Source organism: Trichechus manatus, unplaced genomic scaffold, assembly GCF_000243295.1.
Source record: "Trichechus manatus latirostris isolate Lorelei unplaced genomic scaffold, TriManLat1.0 scaffold00141, whole genome shotgun sequence".
NCBI classification, from domain to species: domain Eukaryota; kingdom Metazoa; phylum Chordata; class Mammalia; order Sirenia; family Trichechidae; genus Trichechus; species Trichechus manatus.
In genome coordinates, this window is record NW_004444077.1 from 1807420 (window position 1) to 1822150 (window position 14731).

Below are 14731 nucleotides of genomic sequence, written 5' to 3' on the forward strand. Positions count from 1 at the left end.
GTCACCAGGTTGCTGTGAAAGTTAAGTAGGTAAAGTATCTATAACAGCATGTGGCACATAGTAGGTTTTCAAGAAATATTATTTGCCTGCTTTTTCTCTACCGTTAAGATAGAAGCTAAGTTTCCCTTGGCTGGCAGTCTAGAGAAAAAAAGATGTTAGAATCACTCAAAGAATTTTCCTTGGCCAGTTAATAATGCAACATGAGTCCCTCTCTGTCATCTTAAGTGATATTAATATCATATGGATGAAATAAAAATACTAGTTCCTTAAAAAAATTGTGGAAATAAGTATTATAATAGTTACCCATATTGTTTCCTTATTTTGTTATGTCTGTATTTTCTTTACTCATGCACCTGTCTTTCCTCTACGATTTTATGTAGTATGAGTGGTTAATTTTATTATTAAATACTTGGATATTATTATTAAATCCTTATGGATGTTACAGGATATTATGATGGGGTTATGATATAAGTAGAAAAGGAATAAACATCATTCAGAGATAGATACAGTGACTGATAAAACTTTGGGTTTCTACTTTTGAGAGTAAGTGTGTTTTAATTTGTATAAAGGCTAGTTCCATTATGGCTGGAAGCATGTTTTTGATGCAAATTTTTATTTGAAAGTTTAAGTGTCAATTAAAAAAAGAAAAGAAAAAAAACCAAACCCATTGCCATCGAGTTGATTCCAACTCATAGTGACCCTATAGGACTGAGTAGAACTTCCCCATAGGGTTTCCAAGGAGCACCTGGTGGATTTGAACTGCCAGCCTTTTGGTTAGCAGGCATAGCTCTTAACCACTATGCCACCAGGGTTTCCAAGTGTCAATAGGAGGTTGTTTATGAAAGTGGAATAGCCAAAGGCATGAATTGTAGTGGATACTATGAATTGCCACCCAGAATTTACACCAGCCTTTTTCTTTTTTTGAATATTTTATTGTGTTTCAGGTGAAAGTTTACACAGCAAATTAGGCTCCCATTTAATAACTTTTATACAAATTGTTCCATGACATTGGTTACAATTTTCACAACGTGCTAGCATTCTCATTATTTCCATTCTGTTTGTTCTGTTTTCTATTTCCATTTATCTAGCTTCGCTGCCCCTTCTGGCCTTCTCATCTTTGCTTTTGGTTAAATGGTGATCATTTGATCTCATATAGTTGATTGTTTAAGGGAGTACATTCCTCACAGGTGATCTTGTTTATTTTATAAGCCAATCTATTATTTGGGTGAAAGGAGACCTCCAGGAGTGGCTTCAGTTCCAAGTCAAAAGGGTCTTAGGGCATACGGGGTTCCACTAGTCTCTATCAGTCCAGTAAGTCTGGTCTTTTTTTCGGAATTTGAGTTTTATTCTACATTTTTCTCCCATTCTATCCCGGACCTTCTGTTGTGTCCCTGGTCAGAACAGTCAGTACTGGTAGCCAGGCACCATCTAGTTCTTCTGGTCTCAGGCTAGAAGAGGCCATGGTTTATATGGGCTACTAATCCTGTGAACTAGTTTCTTGAGTCTGTGGTTTCCTTCATTATCTTTTGCACCACCTGGGAAGAGATCAATAGTTGCAGCTTAGATGGCCGTGCTTGTAAGCTTTCACCAAACTAGGATGTGGAACATTATCTTCATGAACTATGCTATGCCAATTGACTGAGCTGTCCCACTAAACTATGGCCCCAAGCTGTTTAACCCCTGAAGGTGTTTGGATATGTCTGGGAGGTCTTCATAACTGTGCCCCTTTTGTGCTTTACTATATATATGAATATATATGTAGCACACCCATATCTACTTACACCTACAAATATACCTGTACATGCATGTGCATGTACTCCCGTACACCTTCCTATACACATACAGCATACATATTTACCTCTGTAACCACACACATTATTTTTGGTTGGTTGAATTGTATCCCCAAAAAATGTGTGTCAACTTGGCTAGGCCATGATTCTCATGATTGTCTACCATTTTGTGCTCTGATGTGAATTTCCTATGTGCTGTAAATCCTACCTCTATGATGTTAATGAGGTGGGATTAGTGGCAGTTATGTTAATGAGGCAGGACGCAATCTACAAGATTAGGTTGTGTTTTAAGTCAACCTCTGTTGAGATATAAAAGAAAGAAGGAAGCAGAGAGACAGGGGAACTTCATACCACCAAGAAACAAGAGCCAGGAGAATAGCATGTCCTGTGGGCCCAGAGTCCCTGCTCTGAGAAGCTTCTCAACCAGAGAAGACTGATGACAAGGATCTTCCCCTAGAGCTGGCAGAGAGAGAAGCCTTCCCCAGGAGGACACAATTGAATCCATGACACTACCCAAAATGAATTTTCCCTAATGCCTGCTTCAAATGTATCACAGAGAATAATGGGCAAAGAAAAACTTCCCAGATGGCAAAGCCAAGGGCCGTGGAGGACCGCAGACAAAGGTGTTCCTCCCAGAAAAGAGAACCATGGACTGCCAGATGAGCTAAACAAGAAATTTACTCCATTGCTAAAACTGGGAGCCTTCACAATTCCTGCCCAGCAAGATTTTATGATTTCTATAGGTCAGTGAATATTTCCCATACTTTCTTTTTCTGAATATGTTTTTATTGCAGTTATCCTGTTCCTAATTCACCATCATTTTGGATGTGCATATAATCTTTTTTTTCAGACCACAGGAAGCCTTATCTAGAACTGATGAAGAGGATTGTATATCACTCAGAGATACTAAAGCTGGAGCTATATAGGGACCCTAGATGAGATTTATAGTTTTTGTCCTTGGGGAAGGAATAAACAGAGGTTTGTGAGTGGTCAAAGGGACTGAGTGTATCAGAGACTATTAGTTGTTGCTATTACTGTTTTACTGGAATTTATTACTGCTATCTTTTTTCTCCATTTATCATGTTTTTACTTTTCCTCTTTTTTCCTATTGGATAAAGCAAATTTTCTTTTGCTGTTTTGAACATTTATACTCTATTTTTATTATTCTTCAATGAGACTATTGTGTTAGAATGAATTATTTGTTCAAAATACTTGCTGCCCCTCTTTATTGAGCCCATTCCTACAAGGTCCCTCCTGTGGAAAAAGTATACTTCTCACTCCACTAACTTACTTTGGCCAATGGAATATAAAAGTGATGTGTGCCCCATCCAAGCAGAAGCTTTGAATCATCGTGTGGTTGCGCTATTATTTTCACTTTGCTATGAGAAAAATAAAATCTGCATGACAGGTAGAGACTGTTCTGCCATCTTGGATACATGGAATGGAATCACAATCAGGGGTGGGTTATCCAACAGGCAAGGTAAGCATGATGCTTACCTTGCTTACCAGATTGTCTGTAGTGAAATTGTCCACTACAGATTAGTAAGTAAACACACGTAAGCCCTTACTTACTGGGCTGCAGCAGTATGTTTACAGGGAACTGCCAGAAACTCAAGCCAGATTCAGAAGAGGACATGGAATGATAGCTATTATTGCTGCAGGTGGATCCTGGCTGAAAGTAGTGAATACCAGAAACATGTTTACCTGTGTTTTACTGATTATGCAAAGGCATTCGACTGTGTGGATCATAACAAATTATGGATAACATTGCAAAGAATGGGAATTCCAGAACACTTCATTGTGCTTATGAGGAACCTGTACGTAGGCAGTTGTTCGAACAGAACAAGGGGATAGTGTGTGGTTTAAACTCAGGAAAGGTGTGCATCAGGGTTGTATCATTTCACCATACCTATTCAATCTGTATGCTGAGCAAACAGTCTGAGAAGCTGGAGTGTATGAAGAAGAATGGGGCATCAGGATTGGAGGAAGACTCACTAACAACCTACATTAGGCAGATGACACAAACTTGCTGAAAGTGAAGAGGACTTGAAGCAGTTAATAATGAAGACCAAAGACCACAGCCTTCAGTATGGATTACACCTCAACATAAAGAAAACAAAAATCCTCACAACTGGACCAATAAGCAACATCATGATAAACGGAGAAAAGACTGAAGTTGTCAAGGATTTCATTTTACTTGGATACACAGTCAACACCCATGGAAATAGCGGTCAAGAAATAAAAAGACACATTGCATTGGGCAAATCTGCGGCAAAAGATCTCTTTAAAGTGTTGAAAAGCAAAAATGTCACCTTGAAGACTGAGGTGTGCCTGACCCAAGCCATGGCGTTTTCAATCACCTCCTATGCATGTGAAAGCTGGACGATGAATAAAAACAACCAAAGAAGAATTGATGCCTTTGAATTGTGGTGTTGGAGAAGAATATTGAATACACCCATGGACTGCCAAAAGAATGAACAAATCTGTCTTGGAAGAAGACAACCAGAATGCTCCTTAGAAGCAAGGAGGGTGAGACTCCGACTCACATACTTTGGACATGTTGTCAGGAGGGATCAGTCCCTGGAGATGGACATCATGCTCTGTAAAGTAGCGGGTCGGCAAAAAAGAGGAAGACCCTCAACAACATGGATTGACACAGTGGCTGCAACAGTGGGTTTAAGCATAACAACAATTGTGAGGATGGCGCAGGACCGGGCAGTGTTTTGTTCTGTTGTACATAGGGCCTCTATGAGTCAGAACCGACTCGATGGCACCTAACAACAACAATAACATTTTCTTTTATATTTTCTTTTTATGGTGCCTTCCTGGAGTGTTGCTTTGCTTGAACTTCAAGCTCACTGTGATGGTTAAGATTGTGTGTCAACTTGGCTGGGCCATGATTCTCCGTGTTTTAATGTAATCACTCCCATGATTGAATATACTGTGAGTACCCAATCAGATGAAAGGGAATCTCCTTGGGGGTGTGGCCCGTATCTGTATATAAGCAGACGTTCTGGCTTTTTGCTCTCTGGATATCCTGCAGCTGCTTCCAGTCATTGGGACTTGAGCTGTCAGCTTATCTGCCGAACCTGGGATTCGTCAATCTGCACAGCCTGTGAGTGGGAACCCTGCTCTCCAACCTTCCGATCTTGGGCTTGCCAGCTTCTGCAGCTGTGTGACTTGGGAAAGACCTCTACCCTGATCCACGGACTTGGGACGTTCTAGCCTCTACAATCGCGTGTGCTGTTTCCTTGATATAATCTCTATCTATATATACTTATACACTTTACTGGTTTTGCTTCTCTAGAGAACCCAGCCTAAGACACTCACTAATTCTTGTTTGATTGAATCCATTCTTTCATTAAACCTATCTATTGAATTCATTTTAACTACTATATATATCAAGTCTTCTTTGTTGTTGTTGTTGTTGGTTGCCTTCAAGTCAATTTTGACTCATAACAACTCCAATGTGTCTTTCTGGGAAAGACGAATACAAGTTGGAGACAGATTTACTTAAGTATACTAACATAATTTACCAATCCCATTTGTTCCCAGAAAGGGGCGGGAGAACATGTTAATTACGTGGTGAGCAATAGAGGGCTTTCAGACTAAAAAGGAATTTGACCAAGCATCTTCTACAAGTATACTATAGCAAAGGAAATTTTGTTATCCATCCTCAGTGAGTATTTAACTTATTTTTGTGAGAATAACATGAATTATTTATGAGGAAACACAGCATGGTGATTAAGAGGATAGGCTTCAGAGTTAAGCAGATCTATGCTCTCGTCCCTATTTTGCTTCATGTGACTTTGGGATATTCAAACTAACAAAGCATAATAATAATAATAGCACTGTAACTAATAGGCATAATAATAATACGCTAACCATAAGGTTGCTTAGAGTTCATATTGTACCACTTCACATAAAATACAGAAACATAGGAATTATAAAGGCCTATTTACCACCAACCCTTGACAAGCTTTATGCTATAATTTTCATATATATTACATACACATGCATTATAAATCTATAAGAAAATATAATTTTTGCTTTAATGACATGCATTTTAAACAAAGAAAAAATTAATCTTTTATATTGACCTAGATATTTCTCATTTCCAATCTTCATCCTGAACGTCTACGTTTCCTTTGGTATCATTTCTCTTTAGCCTGAAAAACTCCCTGTAGCATTTCTTGTAGTGAGTGTCTGCTGGCAACAAGTTTAATTTTCCTTTATTAACTTTTCAAATCTTAATTTTCCTGTATCTAAAAATATCTTTATTTCATCTTCCTTCCTGAAATATGCTTATTGCTGAATATAGAATTTTGACTTTGTTTTTCTTTCAGCACTTTATAGACGTTTCTGTACTGTCTTCTATTGTCCATAATTCCTGCTGGGAAATCTGTGGTCTTTCAAATTGTGGTTCCCTTGTGTGTAACATGCCATTTTTCTCTGGCTATTTTCAAGATTTTCTATTTGTCTTTGGTTTTGGCAGTTAGATTATGATGTGTCTAGGCATCATTTTCTCTGTATTTATTGTTTTGAATTCACTGAACGTCTTGAATCTGTAAAATTTGTCATTTGCCAAATTTGGTAAGTTTTTGGCTACTCTTAAGTTTTTTTTTTCTGCCTAGTTTTCTCTCCCCTTTTCTCTTGAGACTCCAATTACCTGCGTATTAGACCTTTTGATTTTATCTCACATGTCCCTAAAGCTCTGTTAATATTTTTTAAATCTTTTTTTCTTTCCAGATTGGATAATATCTATTGATTTATCTTCAAATTACTGACATTTTTCTGTCAAATTCTTTTGCTATTAGGCTTAGCCAGTGAATTTCTTATCTCAGGTATTGTATCTTTCCTAAAATTTCCATTGGGATCTTCTCTGTATACTCAATCTCTCTGTTGGGTTTTACTATCTTTTTATTGAGTACAGTGTATTTTCTTTGACCTCACTGAATATCATAATATTAGCTACTTTAAAGTCATCCTCTGATAATTTCAACATTTGAGTCATCCTGGGTTTAGTCCCTGTCGATTATCTTCTCCTTTGAGAATCCGTTCTATTTTCTTGCTCCCTTGCATGTCAAGTAATTTTGGATTGTGTCCTGGTCAGTATGAATGTTATGTTATAGAGTCCCTGGATTGTGTTATGTTCTTCTGGAAAGTAATGATGCTTTTGTTTCAGCAGGAAATTAACTTGGTTATAAACAAAATGAAAACTCTATCTTTCTTACAGTGGGTAATAGCTCAAATCTTGCTTCAGTTCTTTTATCTGGGCTGCTTGCATTGTATCTCTGGATTGAATTGTGTCCTCCCCTCCCCAAACATATATTGAATTCCTGGGCCTTGTACCTGTGGATGTGATCCTGTTTGGAAATAGTTTTTGTTGTTGTTGTTACATTAATGACACCATGCCAGCATAGGGTGGATCGTAAACCTAATCACTTTTAAGTTATAAATGTATATCCAGAATAGACACAGACAGACACACACACGGAAGACAGATGGCATGTGAGGATTGTCTATAAGCCACAGAATGCCAAGGAACCAAGGAATGCCTAGGGCTACTGACAAAGAAGGGAATAATATGGCTGAGGCCCTGATTTGGACTTTTAGGCTCCAGAACTGTAAGAAAATAAATTTCTGTTCTTTAAAGCCACCCACTTGTGGTATTTGTGTTACAGCAGCACTAGGTCACTAAGATACTCTTGTCTGTATGCTATTCAAATCAAAGTAGGATTTAGCCAGAGATTAAGGTAGAGTTTTTAAACAGAGTTTAGGGTTCCCTTTTTCTGGCTCTTCTTGAAATTCTTACTTCACTTTCTAGCTTCCCTGGGCTCCCTTTCCTGGTTCTTCAGGCCAGAAAGATATTTTCTATGGGAGTTTTGCCACCCTGCACTGTGCTGCAATTTTGGCCTGCCCATAGGTCCAAGCCACTCACTCTATTTTGGTCACTTCTTCCAAATTTTTTACTCCCCCAGAGCCCTGTTAGAAGCTTATACCTCCATATTGGAAGTGGAACTCCCCAAACCAAAATAATAAAAAAATGAAATATCTGGATATAAATAAATTGTAAGGTTCATGCATGCTTGATGTTTCCAAGTATCATGTTTTTGACATACGTGCTTTAAAAGAAGCAGGAATATCTCCTTCTTCTTGTCCAGTCATAACCCACCATTTTACTATCTTTGTTGTTATTGTTGTTAGGTGCCATTGGGTCAGTTACAAATCATAGCGACCCTATGCACCACAGAACAAAACACTGCTCGGTCCTGTGCCATGCTCACAATCGTTGTTATGCTTGAGCCCATTGTTGCAGCCACTGTGTCAATCCACATGAGCTTGAGTATATCCCATCTGAATTTAGAGACCATCTCAAGAATATATTTGACGCATTGAACACTAATGACTGAAGACCAGACAAGTTGTGGAATGACGTCAATGACATCATGCGTGAAGAAAGCAAGATGTCATTAAAAAGACAGGAAAGAAAGAAAAGACCAAAATGGATGTCAGAAGAGACTCTGAAACTTGCTCTTGAACGTCGAGTAGCTAAAGCAAAAAGAAGAAATGAAGAAGTAAAAAAACTCAACAGAAGATTTCGAAGGGCGGCTCGAGGAGACAAAGTAAAGTATTATAATGACACGTGCAAAGAGCTGGAGATAGAAAGCAAAAAGGGAAGAACATGCTCGGCATTTCTCAAGCTGAAAGAACTGAAGAAAAAATTCAAGCCTCGAGTTGCAATAGCAAAGGATTCTATGGAGAAAATATCAAATGGTGCAGGAAGCATCAAAATAAGATGGAAGGAATACAGAGTCATTATACCAAAAAGAACTGGTCGACGTTCAACCATTTCAAGAGGTTAGCATTAAGATCAGGAGCCGATGGTACTGAAGGAAGAAGTCCAAGCTGCACTGAAGGCATTGGCGAAAAATAAGGCTCCAGGAATTGACGGAATATCGAGATGTTTCAACAAACGGAAGCAGCGCTGGAAGTGCTCGCTCGTCTATGCCAAGAAATTTGGAAGACAGCTACCTGGCCAACCGACTGGAAGAGATCCATATTTATTCCTATTCCCAAGAAAGGTGATCCAACCGAATGCAGAAATTATCGAGCAATATGATTAATATCACACACAAGTAAAATTTTGCTGAAGATCATTCAAAAGCGGCTGCAGCAGTATGTCGACAGGGAACTGCCAGAAATACAGGAAGGATTCAGAAGAGGATGTGGAACCAGGGATATCATTGCTGATTTACTATCTTAAGACAACTTATTTCCTTATTCTGATTCAGATCTAATAAATAGCCTTTTATAAGCTGATGGGTAACAAACCTATAGGTCCATATTAGCGCTATTAAAATTGTGGTCTGCCAACCAGTGCCAGTTCACAAACTATTCGTTGTCAGTTCATGATGAGATAAAGACAGAATTGAGAATAAGTGTTTAAAAACTTCTATGCAACTTTTCTAGGGTAATTTATATCTGTTAAATATAATAAAAAATTGTTCTTGTATTTTGAATGCCTTTGTTTTTTTATTTTTCTAGTAATTAATTTTTTCTTACAATTAAAAAAATATTGGTTGGTGACATTTTAGAAATTAAAAACAAAACACTGGTCCTTCCCACAGATACTTCCAGAAACACTGGCATAGATTACAATTAAGAAAATCACTTTTGAGAAGACTAATTATTTAATGAGAGGTGAGCCTAGACTGTAATTTGATTATAGCCACAGTTCATGAATGACCTGGGATAGGCTGAAATGTTCCGAACCTGAGGTGCAAAAAGTTCTCATCAAATTGATTTCTCTTGGGTATATGGCATAACAGCCAACTTGTCAGGAAAGGAATTCAGCACTAACTTTACTTTCAGCTGAGATTAAAGTTTACTTTGCTTGTTTTTGACTTTTAGAAGTTATTATTTTACCATCAGAGTTAGAAATAAAACACCAAGTTCAGTGGAAGAATAAATAACAGCAATTGACCTATTTAAGGAGAGTGTACTATGCAACAAATTCTGTATTGAGACAACCCGTTATGTAGATATTTTTATTCTCATTTTAGAGTTAAACCCGAGACTTGGGGATGCAACTTAATCAAAATCATACAGCAAGTAAGGGACAAAACCAGGATTCCAATGCAGATTTGCCTGGTTCCATAGTCTCTATACTTAACTATATTGTTGTTTATTAATCACTAGATAGAACCATACATAAATGATACTATCAGGCAGATGGTCTCAAGTGTTCTAGTAACACAGTCCCATGAGTTGGAATAGACTCCACAACAACAGGTTAGAGACGAACTGGGGAGAAGACAGTACAAGTCTCCCTTTCAAGCGTTCATAAATCTTCACCATACTTAGCTCGGGAAATCTTAAGTCTGAAGTATCACGTGACAGCAGTGAGTCAGCATTTCCAAAGGTAGGTAGTAATGGGGAAGCAATAAGCAAATTCTTGTATGAATCATTGCAGATGTTAACGCTGGTTAAAAAGTGTTTCTTTCTGACTGCCTATTCCACTTGTCTGCCAGAGGAGTACAGTTAAAGTTTCTCTGAAAAAATCACAGAAATAAAAATGATTGGTTGCTATCTGTCTCCGTGAAGCTGGAGAATGGGGCAGAAAGGCTATTTATTCATTAATAAGTACTCTAGCTTATGCTAAGCACAACTATGCAAGGCTGTTCTTCTGTGAAGGAACTTGCAAGTTAGTATTTCACTGGCCTTATACTGTAAGATTTTCTTAAAAATATCAATTATACAGTGTAAATTAAACCCAGTATAAATTAATGTGATAATTCTATTTATCTTAGCAAGGAAGTGTTTTGTTAAGGATTCACTGTCTAGTTTTTTACAGAAAAAAACCTTGGCATAATTTACACCCTGTACAAGAGATGACTGAGATTCAATCTCAGCCAGAAAAATTCCTTCTTCTCCTTCCTGTGTCCTTTGTAACAGAAAATTCCTAGCAGAACCATTTCCCCTTTACCCAGTTCCTGCTCTCTTATCACAGTTGTATCCCTCCACCCTCCCTTCCTGCTCTGAATGGGAATTTGACAGGGCACGGAAAGATTTCTAAAAGTTTGCCCTCTATCCATGTGTTTAATTCTTTTCACATATTTATCAGTTCCCTCCCCATTTTCTTTTCTATACCTCTTTATATGGACAATGGATGAAGGACAAAGTGCTTGTCCCCTGCAACACTTCCAGACCACACAAACCCATTCAGTACTAGGCACCATAGGCTAACAGTTTGAGCTTCTTTTCTAGCATCCTTTCTCCAATGATGGGCAAAGGTTGGGGGTCAGGATGGAGGGAAGGGGGTGGAGTGGAAACATAAAGATGGGCATTAACCGTTTTCCTACCTGTGGTCTATTTTTCCCATTATCCTTCCCCTACCAACCACTTCTTACTTCTCTGCCACCCTTCCTATATCTTCCCCTCAAAAAAGCTACCGTTTATTGAAATTCTGTTCAGAATTCTTTATATACATTAGTCCAGTCCATCCTAACAATCCTTACGAAGTAGGTAGTAATAATAGCTAACACTTATTGAGTGCTTACTATGTGCCGAACATTAGTTTAAGCATTTTACACGTATCAACTCATCAAATTTATGAGGCTATTATCGTCCCTGTTTTATAAAGAAGCTGAAGTTCAGTACCCTGGGCTATACCGTCGGTAACTGGCAGACGCAAGATTTGAATCCGACTGGCTCTAAAGTAGCCTTCACATAATCCATCCTCACCCTACGATCATTATTTTCAGCCCCTATGTGGTGACTATTTTGCCCTCTCATCTCCATATCCTCATCCTTACGCCCCCGAAGTTCTCTTCCTCCCTCTCTGCCATCCCCCACGTCCCTTCTGCCCCTTCAACCTACTATCTGTCCTACATTCCCTCATCTCCGTGCCATCTCATCGTCCTTGACCTTCCCCACATTCCTGCTTCAGTCATCCCCGCGCCCCAGATCCTTGCTTCTTTCTGCTCGAGACTCCCGTCCCTACTGTTTCCTTATTCCTCTCGCCTATTTCAAGGGTCTCCCCTTCTTCCAGAGTCCTCGCCCTTCCGACCCACGGGAACCTCTCATCCTGGGAACCATCAACTCCCTTTCACCGCGCCCAGAGGCTGCGCCAGGGGACGTAACGAACGCACCGCGTCCCAGCCGGCGTCTGAGGGGCGCCGCGGGGTCCGCCTGCTCCCCGGCAGCCCCCGGGCGCGGTGCAGTTTGGGGGAACATGGCCGCTTCCGGTCTTCCTCCCAGGCCGGCGCTCGCCTGACAGCGGCCCCTGCCCGGAGCACTCCGCCCTCTGCTCCTCCCGCTCGGCAGCCGCGGAGGTCGCTTCAGCCTCTCACTCCTGCTACCCGAGCCGCGCCATGGAGAAGAGCTCCAGCTGCGAGAGTCTTGGCTCTCAGCCGACGGCTGCGCGACCGCCCAGCGTGGACTCCCTGTCCAGGTAACCCGGACGCCCCGGGCCCCGCCCCGTTTTTCGTTCAAGGGGGATGGAGAGGGGCCGGGGACCGACTGGATGGCGCCTCAGCTCGCAGATTCCGGCTCCTGAATGCTGCACCGGAATTCTTTCCCTGGGATTTGGGGACCACTTCTTCCTCCCTCTCTTGGAAAAAGGAGGTTAAAACTCGCTGCTTCTTTAGCGGCCCTTCGACCTTTCGTCTTCCCACTTAGTTTTCTCCCCCGTCGAGGTGGCCCTAGTTCATTCCTTTCTGTTATCCCTCATTCCCTCTCAGATTTCTTTTTTTTGGACAGCCCCCCCCCCTTTTCCCCCTCATTTCCTCCCTGCTTTTCTCACTAATCACCACTCTTTCTAATCCCATTCTCCAGTCTTTTCCATCCTTTATTTCTTTCGTTTTTGGATTCTTTCCTAACCTTTTCCTTTCTCACCACTTACCTCTTTCAGGCTTTTCGCTTCACTCTGATTTTCGTCTTTTCCCAACTTTGCTTAAATACGTAAATAAAAGTGTTTCCTGTGCTTTTTCTAAACGTTCCAACTGAAAGTATCTAGGAATCTGAGTTTAGCTCTCTATCGCTGAGTGGCGGTTTTCGTCCTTCCTGGGCTGCCGGTTCTCCAGGTTGTCATTTTCTTGGACCAGATGAGATTTTTATCCTGGAATTTTGAGGAAGACTTTAGTTTATGCAGCTTTGCAGAGAGCTCTTGTAAATATTAGGTAGACGTGTTTTGGGTGCAATTTTTTCTTTGGTTTTAAAATTGTATTAAAAAGTAGTTGTGAATGCTATACTGCCACAGTGAAATTAAGTTCTTTTCCATTGAAAAATGGTCTAATTGTTATTTGAGAGTTAATAGATACCAAACTGTGGTGTGGAAAAACACAGTTTTCACCCCCCCCCCCCAATAAATTGAAGTTGCTCTTTTAATTCAGTTTGGATTCTGCTAACTATGGGTGGTACTGTTATTTTTTCCTTTTGGTGTTCAGTACCTCCTTGAAGAATCATTGGCTCTTATCATCATTTTAGATTAGATTGTCTTCCTATATGCACTCACAGCACCCTGTCTGCCCTTTTTTCTGAGTCCTTAACAAGCACACTGTAATTGTTGGTTTATCTTCTCAACTAGGCTATAAGCTACTTGAGGACAAGGATTGTAACTTAATCATTTTCATATTCCCAGCACTTAATGTAGACCATCCATACATAGGTGCTCAATAACTGTTTGAATTTGTAAATTGAATTATCCAGGAGAGAAGAATTTATCTTTTCATTTAATTACATATATTTGTACATTTATTTAAATAAAAAAAAAAAGAAAGAAAAGCAAAAAAAAAAAAGAACTGATTAGAATATTTTTGGTTTTACAGATTAAAATCCTTGAAACTAAAGAAAGATGGCATTTCATTTAATTACATATATTTGAAAAGCTTGAGATTTCTCCCAGAGCTGTATTTTGTTTTCAAATTTTCTCCCCTGGTTTAAGTAGCCAAAGATGATGAAATATAGAGCGTGCTAATTAAAAGTTAATTAGGTGATTCCCACTTATACTAAATTACTGATCTCTATGGCATAATTAGAGCAGGGAGAACAAAGGTGGAACACAAAAAGATATCCTGAAAAATTTGCCCTAAAACTTTAAGTGCTATTAATATGTCTGATCCTCCACTACCTATTCCTTGTAGCTAAATAATGAGTTTATCTATGAAATATAGCATAGGTTACAGGAATAAATATTTTAGAATGTAATTAATATGGCCCTGAAGGTAAATGATAGTTAATGGGAAAAAATCCAGTTAAGAGTCACAGACCACTTATACAGGTAATTGATGCCAGTTAAATATATTTTAGTCCATTTTCACAGATATATATATAAAAAGAAGCTTGGGGACAAGTGAAGTTCAAAGACATGTGACTAACATCCTGCGTATTAAAAGAACACGGGCAAAAGTGGTAGAAACGGGAGGATTATAAACATGTATAATGGATTATTGTGTACAATTTGAACTCAAAATTAAAATATTGAATTAGTCAAAAAATTTCTGATCTGATAGCATAAGCATCTTTTAAAAAAGACAAAATAAATAAAATACAATTATTAAAACATATAGCTAAAAAGTTTTGGTAATCGAAATGAAGATTAAACTTGGGAACAAAATACTAGATGAACATAATATATTTTTTTAATTCCTGTTGAATAACACATCTATTTCAGTGAACTACTAAAGTGCAGTGTTGTTGCAAATAGAAACAGCTTCCAGTGCCTGACACAGTATCTCGAAAATTGTGAGCGCTCTCTAAATTTTTGCTGTCTGGAAAAAATTAATAGTATGTTAACTGAGGAAAGTTATTGTATTACTCTTGCTAAATCAAGTATTTATTTTCTCAAACACATTCCCTCTCCAAATTTGTTCTTCCTTCCTTCCTTCCTTCGTCCCTCCCTCCCTCCTTCCCTTCCTTCATTCCTTCCCTCCCTCCCT

General features: G+C 39.1%; 1 protein-coding gene across 2 annotated transcripts in view; it reads left to right on the forward strand.

The window, feature by feature from the left end:
- Positions 1–12019: 12019 nt before the first annotated feature.
- The window catches only part of MTMR2 (myotubularin related protein 2), an 86146-nt gene continuing 83434 nt past the window's right edge, over positions 12020–14731 (forward strand). The window contains exon 1 of one of the 2 annotated variants that reach the window (XM_004385543.1): positions 12020–12246. The gene's annotated coding sequence lies outside the window, so the exon portion shown is untranslated. The remainder of the gene's footprint in view (positions 12247–14731) is intronic. The other variant, XM_023739818.1, reaches the window with a different exon arrangement.